Source organism: Zea mays, chromosome 2 (genome assembly GCF_902167145.1).
Source record: "Zea mays cultivar B73 chromosome 2, Zm-B73-REFERENCE-NAM-5.0, whole genome shotgun sequence".
NCBI classification, from domain to species: domain Eukaryota; kingdom Viridiplantae; phylum Streptophyta; class Magnoliopsida; order Poales; family Poaceae; genus Zea; species Zea mays.
The window spans coordinates 239,787,227-239,796,954 of NC_050097.1; positions in this window are offsets into that span (position 1 = coordinate 239,787,227).

The following is a 9,728-nucleotide window of genomic DNA, read 5'->3' on the forward strand; positions in this document are numbered from 1 at the left end:
AATTAATTTTGGTGGTTGAATTGCCTAACACAAACAATTGGACTAATTAGTTTGCCCAAGTGTATAGATTATACAGGTGTAAAAGGTTCACACTCAGCCAATAAAAAGACCAAGTTTTGGATTCAACAAAGGAGCAAAGAGGCAACCGAAGGCCCTCTGGTCTGGGAGCACCGGACTGTCCGGTGTACACCGGACAGTGTCCGGTGCACCAGAGGACTCCAACTCGAACCCGCCACCTTCGGGAATTTCCAGAGGCACTCGCGCTATAATTCACCGGCTTGTCCGGTGTACACCGGACAGTGTCCGGTGCGCCAAGGATGAGCGGCCTCAGGAACTCGCCAGCTTCGGAAAACTCCAACGGCTAGTCCGCTATAATTCACCGGACTGTCCGGTGTGCACCGGACTGTCCGGTGCGACTCCGGAGCAACGGCTACCTCCGCGCCAACGGCTACCTGCAGCGCATTAATTGCGCGCGCAGCGCGCGCAGAAGTCAGGCGCGCCCATACTGGCACACCGGACAGCAAACAGTACCTGTCCGGTGTGCACCGGACACCCAGGCGGGCCCACAAGACAGAAGCTCCAACGGTCAGAATCCAACGGCAGTGATGACGTGGCGGGGGCACCGGACATGTCCGGTGTGCACCGGACTGTCCGGTGCGCCATCGAGCAGACATGCTCCCAACGGCCACATTTGGTGGTTGGGGCTATAAATACCCCAACCACCCCACCATTCATTGCATCCAAGTTTTCCACTTCCCAGCTACTACAAGAGCTCTAGCATTCAATTCTAGACACACCAAAGAGATCAAATCCTCTCCAAATTCCACACAACGCCATAGTGATTAAAGAGAGTGATTTGCTTGTGTTCTTTCGAGCTCTTGCGCTTGGATTGCTTTCTTCTTTCTTGATTCTTTCATTGCGATCAAACTCACTTGTAATTGAGGCAAGAGACACCAATCTTGTGGTGGTCCTTGTGGGAACTTTGTGTTCCAAGTGATTGAGAAGAGAAAGCTCACTCGATCTGTGGATCGTGTGAGAGAGGGAAGGGTTGAAAGAGACCCGGCCTTTGTGGCCTCCTCAACGGGGAGTAGGTTTGCAAGAACCGAACCTCGGTAAAACAAATCTCCGTGTCTCACTTGCTTATTCGCTTGGGATTTGTTTTGCGCCCTCTCTCGCGGACTCATTTCTTTATTACTAACGCTAACCCGGCTTGTAGTTGTATTTATATTTGTAAATTTCAGTTTCGCCCTATTCACCCCCCCTCTAGGCGACTTTCAATTGGTATCAGAGCCCGGTGCTTCATTAGAGCCTAACCGCTCGAAGTGATGTCGGGAGATCACACCAAGAAGGAGATGGAGACCGGCGAAAAGCCCACTACAAGCCACGGGAGCACTTCATCGGAAGAGTCCCGCACCAAGAGGAAGGAGAAGAAGAAGATCTCCTCCAACAAAGGGAAGGAGAAGAAATCTTCTTCTCACCACAAAGAGAAGAAGGAAAAATCTTCTTCCCACAAGCCGCATCAAAGCGGAGACAAGCAAAAGAGGATGAGGAAAGTGGTCTACTACGAGACCGACACTTCATCAACATCAACCTCCGGATCCGATGCGCCCTCCGTAACTTCTAAACGCCAAGAGCGTAAGAAGTTTAGTAAGATCCCCCTACACTATTCTCGCATTTCTAAACATGCACCTCTACTTTCCGTCCCATTAGGCAAACCACCAACTTTTGATGGTGAAGATTATGCTAGGTGGAGTGATTTAATGCGATTTCATCTAACCTCACTCCACAAAAGTATATGGGATGTTGTTGAGTTTGGTGCACAGGTACCGTCCGTAGGGGACAAGGATTATGATGAGGATGAGGTGGCCCAAATCGAGCACTTCAACTCTCAAGCGACAACAATACTCCTTGCCTCTTTAAGTAGAGAGGAGTATAACAAAGTTCAAGGGTTGAAGAGCGCCAAAGAGGTTTGGGATGTGCTCAAAACCGCGCACGAGGGAGACGAGCTCACAAAGATCACCAAGCGGGAAACGATCGAGGGGGAGCTCGGTCGGTTCCGGCTTCGCAAAGGGGAGGAGCCACAACATATGTACAACCGGCTCAAAACATTGGTGAACCAAGTGCGCAACCTCGGGAGCGTAAAATGGGATGACCATGAAATGGTTAAGGTTATTCTAAGATCTCTTATTTTCCTTAACCCTACTCAAGTTCAATTAATTCGTGGTAATCCTAGATATACTAAAATGACCCCCGAGGAAGTAATCGGGCATTTTGTAAGTTTTGAGTGCATGATCGAAGGCTCGAGGAAGATCAATGAGCTTGATGATCCATCTACATCCGAGGCTCAACCCGTCGCATTCAAGGCGACGGAGGACAAGAAGGAGGAGTCTACACCAAGTCGACAACCAATAGACGCCTCCAAGCTCGACAATGAGGAAATGGCGCTCATCATCAAGAGCTTCCGCCAAATCCTCAAGCAAAGGAGAGGGAAAGACTACAAGTCCCGCTCCAAGAAGGTTTGCTACAAGTGTGGTAAGCCCGGTCATTTTATTGCTAAATGTCCTATATCTAGTGACAGTGACCGAGGCGATGACAAGAAGGGGAGAAGAAAGGAAAAGAAGAGGTATTACAAGAAGAAGGGCGGCGATGCCCATGTTTGTCGGGAGTGGGATTCCGACGAAAGCTCAAGCGACTCCTCCGACGACGAGGACGCCGCCAACATCGCCGTCACCAAGGGACTTCTCTTCCCCAACGTCGGCCACAAGTGCCTCATGGCAAAGGACGGTAAACGGAAGAAGGTTAAATCTAACTCCTCCACTAAATATGAGTCTTCTAGTGATGATAATGATAGTGATGAGGAGGATAATTTGCGTGTTCTCTTTGCCAATCTTAACATGGAGCAAAAATAAAAATTAAATGAATTGATTAGTGCTATTCATGAAAAGGATGACCTTTTGGACTCCCAAGAGGATTGTTTAATTAAAGAAAACAAGAAACATGTTAAGGTTAAAAAGGCTTATGCACTAGAAATTGAGAAATGTGAAAAACTATCTAGTGAGCTAAGCACTTGCCGTGAGATGATTGACAACCTTAGGAATGAAAATGCTAGTTTAAATACTAAGGTTGATTCACATGTTTGCAATGTTTCAACTTCAAATCCTAGAGATAATAATGTTGATTTACTTGCTAGGATTGATGAGTTGAATGCTTCCCTAGCTAGCCTTAGAATTGAAAATGAAAAATTGCTTGCTAAGGCTAAAGATTTTGATGTTTGCAATGCTACAATTTCCGACCTTAGAACTAAGAATGACATGTTACATGCTAAGGTTGTAGAATTAAAATCTTGCAAACCCTCTACATCTATCGTTGAGCATATATCTATTTGCACTAGATGTAGAGATGTTAACATTGATGCTATTCATGATCATATGGCTTTAATTAAACAACAAAATGATCATATAGCAAAACTAGATGCTAAAATTGCCGAGCACAACTTAGAAAATGAGAAATTTAGATTTGCTCGTAGCATGCTTTATAATGGGAGACGCCCGGGCATCAAGGATGGCATTGGCTTCCAAAGGGGAGACAACGTCAAAATTAGTGCCCCACCTAAAAGATTATCCAACTTTGTTAAGGGCAAGGCTCCCATGCCTCAGGATAACGAGGGTTACATTTTGTACCCTGCCGGTTATCCCGAGAGCAAAATTAGGAGAATTCATTCTAGGAAGTCTCACTCTGGCCCTAATCATGCTTTTATGTATAAGGGTGAGACATCTAGCTCTAGGCAACCGACTCATGCTAAGTTGCCTAGAAAGAAAACTCCTAGTGCATCAAATGATCAAAACATTTCCTTTAAAACTTTTGATGCATCTTATGTTTTAACTAACAAATCCGGCAAAGTGGTTGCCAAATATGTTGGGGGTAAGCACAAGGGCTCCAAGACTTGTGTTTGGGTACCCAAAGTTCTTGTGTCTAATGCCAAAGGACCCAAAACCATTTGGGTACCTAAAGTCAAGAACTAAACTTGTTCTGTAGGTTTATGCATCTGGGGGCTCAAGTTGGATACTCGACAGCGGGTGCACAAACCACATGACTGGGGAGAAAAAGATGTTCTCCTCATATGAGAAAAACCAAGATCCCCAAAGAGAAATCACATTCGGGGATGGAAATCAAGGTTTGGTCAAAGGTTTGGGTAAAATTGCTATATCTCCTGACCATTCCATTTCCAATGTTTTTCTTGTAGATTCTTTAGATTACAATTTGCTTTCCGTATCTCAATTATGTCAAATGGGCTACAACTGTCTATTCACTGATATAGGTGTCACTGTCTTTAGAAGAAGTGATGATTCAATAGCATTTAAGGGAGTGTTAGAGGGTCAGCTATACTTGGTAGACTTTGATAGAGCTGAACTCGACACTTGCTTAATTGCTAAGACTAACATGGGTTGGCTCTGGCACCGCCGACTAGTTCATGTTGGGATGAAGAATCTTCATAAGCTTCTAAAGGGAGAACACATTTTAGGACTAACAAATGTTCATTTTGAGAAAGACAGGATTTGTAGCGCATGCCAAGCAGGAAAGCAAGTTGGCACCCATCATCCACACAAGAACATCATGACGACCGATAGGCCGCTTGAGCTACTCCACATGGATCTATTCGGCCTGATCGCTTACATAAGCATCGGCGGGAGTAAGTATTGTCTTGTAATTGTGGATGATTATTCTCGCTTCACTTGGGTATTCTTTTTGCAGGAAAAATCTCAAACCCAAGAAACCTTAAAGGGATTCTTGAGACGGGCTCAAAATGAGTTCGGCTTAAGGATCAAGAAAATTAGAAGCGACAACGGGACGGAGTTCAAGAACTCTCAAATCGAAGGCTTCCTTGAGGAGGAGGGCATCAAGCATGAGTTCTCTTCTCCCTACACGCCACAACAAAATGGTGTAGTGGAGAGGAAGAATCGAACTCTACTTGACATGGCAAGAACCATGCTTGATGAGTACAAGACTTCGGATCGGTTTTGGGCCGAGGCGGTCAACACCGCCTGCTACGCCATCAACCGGCTATATCTACACCGAATCCTCAAGAAGACATCATACGAACTCCTAACCGGTAAAAAGCCAAATATTTCATATTTTAGAGTTTTTGGTAGCAAATGCTTTATTCTTGTTAAAAGAGGTAGAAAATCTAAGTTTGCTCCTAAAACTGTAGAAGGCTTTTTACTAGGATATGATTCAAACACAAGGGCATATAGAGTCTTTAACAAGTCCTCTGGACAAGTTGAAGTTTCTTGTGACGTTGTGTTTGATGAGACTAACGGCTCTCAAGTAGAGCAAGTTGATCTTGATGAGATAGGTGAAGAAGAGGCTCCATGCATCGCGCTAAGGAACATGTCCATTGGGGATGTGTGTCCTAAGGAATCCGAAGAGCCTCCAAATGCACAAGATCAACCATCCTCCTCCACGCAAGCATCTCCACCAACTCAAAATGAGGATGAAGCTCAAGTTGATGAAGAAGAAGATCAATCAAATGAGCCACCTCAAGATGACGGCATAGATCAAGGGGGAGATGCAAATGATCAAGACAAGGAGGATGAAGAACCAAGGCCGCCACACCCAAGAGTCCATCAAGCAATCCAACGAGATCACCCCGTCGACACCATCCTCGGCGATATTCATAAGGGGGTAACCACTAGATCTCGTGTTGCTCATTTTTGTGAACATTACTCTTTTGTTTCCTCTATTGAGCCACAAAGGGTAGAGGAAGCGCTTCAAGATTCGGATTGGGTGGTGGCAATGCAAGAGGAGCTCAACAACTTCACTAGGAATGAGGTATGGCATCTAGTTCCACGTCCTAATCAAAATGTTGTAGGAACCAAATGGGTCTTCCGCAACAAGCAAGATGAGCATGGTGTGGTGACAAGTAACAAAGCTCGACTTGTGGCCAAAGGATACTCCCAAGTCGAAGGTTTGGATTTCGGTGAAACCTATGCACCCGTAGCTAGGCTTGAGTCAATTCGCATATTATTGGCCTATGCTACTTACCATGGCTTTAAGCTTTATCAAATGGACGTGAAAAGTGCCTTCCTCAATGGACCAATCAAGGAAGAGGTCTATGTTGAGCAACCTCCCGGCTTTGAAGACAGTGAGTATCCTAACCATGTCTATAAGCTCTCTAAGGCGCTTTATGGGCTCAAACAAGCCCCAAGAGCATGGTATGAATGCCTTAGAGATTTTCTTATTGCAAATGGATTCAAAGTCGGAAAGGCCGATCCTACGCTCTTTACTAAAACACTTGAGAATGATTTGTTTGTATGCCAAATTTATGTTGATGATATTATATTTGGGTCTACTAACGAATCTACTTGTGAAGAGTTTAGTAGGATCATGACACAGAAGTTCGAGATGTCAATGATGGGGGAGTTGAAGTATTTTCTAGGATTCCAAGTCAAACAACTCCAAGAGGGCACCTTCATTAGCCAAACGAAGTACACTCAAGACATTCTAAACAAGTTTGGGATGAAGGATGCCAAGCCCATCAAGACACCCATGGGAACCAATGGGCATCTCGACCTCGACACGGGAGGTAAGTCCGTGGATCAAAAGGTATACCGGTCGATGATAGGTTCTTTACTCTATTTATGTGCATCTCGACCGGATATTATGCTTTCCGTATGCATGTGTGCAAGATTCCAAGCCGACCCTAAGGAAGCTCACCTTACGGCCGTGAAACGAATCTTGAGATATTTGGCTTATACTCCTAAGTTTGGGCTTTGGTATCCTAAGGGATCCACATTTGATTTGATTGGTTTTTCGGATGCCGATTGGGCGGGGTGCAAAATCAATAGGAAGAGCACATCGGGGACTTGCCAGTTCTTGGGAAGATCCTTGGTGTCTTGGGCTTCAAAGAAGCAAAATTCGGTTGCTCTTTCCACCGCCGAAGCCGAGTACATTGCCGCAGGCCATTGTTGCGCGCAATTGCTTTGGATGAGGCAAACCCTGCGGGACTACGGTTACAAATTAACCAAAGTCCCTTTGCTATGTGATAATGAGAGTGCAATCAAGATGGCCGACAATCCCGTCGAGCATAGCAGCACTAAACATATAGCCATTCGGTATCACTTTTTGAGGGATCACCAACAAAAGGGAGATATCGAGATTTCTTACATTAATACTAAAGATCAATTAGCCGATATTTTTACCAAGCCTCTTGATGAACAAACTTTTAACAAACTTAGGCATGAGCTAAATATTCTTGATTCTAGGAACTTCTTTTGTTAAATTGCACACATAGCTCATTTATATACCTTTGGTCGTATCCCCTTCATATGCTATGACTAATGTGTTTTCAAGACTATTTCAAACCAAGTCATAGGTATATTGAAAGGGAATTGGAGTCTTCGGCGAAGACAAAGGCTTCCACTACGTAACTCGTCCTTCGCCGTCGCTCCAAGCAACTCTTCGTTCTAGGGGGAGAACACATGAGCACCAAGCAACAGGACTTCGTATTTGGTATAATCTTAACTCATTTATTTATTGCCAAAGAGGAAGATAGCACTTCGAGGGCTCTAATGATTCCGTTTTTGGCGATTCATGCCAAAAAGGGGGAGAAATAAGCCCAAAGCAAAAGGACCGCACCACCACCTATTTCAAATTTCAAAAACTCAGTATTGAATATTTTTCATTTGGTATCCTATTGTGTTCAAAAGGGGGAGAAAGTAGTATTTCAAAATGATACATCAAGACCCTCTTGAACACTAAGAGGAGGATCTCTTTTAGGGGGAGTTTTGTTTAGTCAAAGGAAAAGCATTTGAAACAGGGGAGAAAATTTCAAATCTTAACAATGCTTCTCAAAATCTTACTCATTTACCTTTGACTATTTGCAAAAGAGCTTTGAAAAGAATTTACAAAAGATTTTGCAAAAACAAAACATGTGGTGCAAGCGTGGTCCAAAATGTTATATAAGAAAGAAACAATCCATGCATATCTTGTAAGTATTTATATTGGCTCAAATTCCAAGCAACCTTTACACTTACATTATGCAAACTAGTTCAATTATGCACTTCTATATTTGCTTTGGTTTGTGTTGGCATCAATCACCAAAAAGGGGGAGATTGAAAGGGAATTAGGCTTGCACCTAGTCCCTAATTAATTTTGGTGGTTGAATTGCCTAACACAAACAATTGGACTAATTAGTTTGCCCAAGTGTATAGATTATACAGGTGTAAAAGGTTCACACTCAGCCAATAAAAAGACCAAGTTTTGGATTCAACAAAGGAGCAAAGAGGCAACCGAAGGCCCTCTGGTCTGGGAGCACCGGACTGTCCGGTGTACACCGGACAGTGTCCGGTGCACCACCGGACTGTGTCCGGTGCACCAGAGGACTCCAACTCGAACCCGCCACCTTCGGGAATTTCCAGAGGCACTCGCGCTATAATTCACCGGACTGTCCGGTGTACACCGGACAGTGTCCGGTGCGCCAAGGATGAGCGGCCTCAGGAACTCGCCAGCTTCGGAAAACTCCAACGGCTAGTCCGCTATAATTCACCGGACTGTCCGGTGCGACTCCGGAGCAACGGCTACCTCCGCGCCAACGGCTACCTGCAGCGCATTAATTGCGCGCGCAGCGCGCGCAGAAGTCAGGCGCGCCCATACTGGCACACCGGACAGCAAACAGTACCTGTCCGGTGTGCACCGGACACCCAGGCGGGCCCACAAGACAGAAGCTCCAACGGTCAGAATCCAACGGCAGTGATGACGTGGCGGGGGCACCGGACATGTCCGGTGTGCACCGGACTGTCCGGTGCGCCATCGAGCAAACAGGCTCCCAACGGCCACATTTGGTGGTTGGGGCTATAAATACCCCAACCACCCCACCATTCATTGCATCCAAGTTTTCCACTTCCCAGCTACTACAAGAGCTCTAGCATTCAATTCTAGACACACCAAAGAGATCAAATCCTCTCCAAATTCCACACAACGCCATAGTGATTAAAGAGAGTGATTTGCTTGTGTTCTTTCGAGCTCTTGCGCTTGGATTGCTTTCTTCTTTCTTGATTCTTTCATTGCGATCAAACTCACTTGTAATTGAGGCAAGAGACACCAATCTTGTGGTGGTCCTTGTGGGAACTTTGTGTTCCAAGTGATTGAGAAGAGAAAGCTCACTCGATCCGTGGATCGTGTGAGAGAGGGAAGGGTTGAAAGAGACCCGGCCTTTGTGGCCTCCTCAACGGGGAGTAGGTTTGCAAGAACCGAACCTCGGTAAAACAAATCTTCGTGTCTCACTTGCTTATTCGCTTGGGATTTGTTTTGCGCCCTCTCTCGCGGACTCATTTCTTTATTACTAACGCTAACCCGGCTTGTAGTTGTATTTATATTTGTAAATTTCAGTTTCGCCCTATTCACCCCCCCCTCTAGGCGACTTTCATTGTGTCACTTCGACGGGTCCAGGGCTAGGAAGACACTCGCATTCTCTCGCCCTTCTCGGATTGACGTCTAGTGCGGGTGCTCTCGGTTTGGAGCTGCTCCAGTTGGGCTTCTTTCTCCATTTGTGTGCTCTCCCTATATATCTAGCAGTATACTACCTATGTGTCACCTCTGGATGCTTAGGTCTTCGTCATGTATGTTCTCCTTCCCTTCCCCTCCTGATCTACAAAACCTTGGAAGTGGGGGAGACGATGGATGGGGGTCTCTGATTTGCTGCCTATGGTACCCGTGCGTTCATAAAAAAA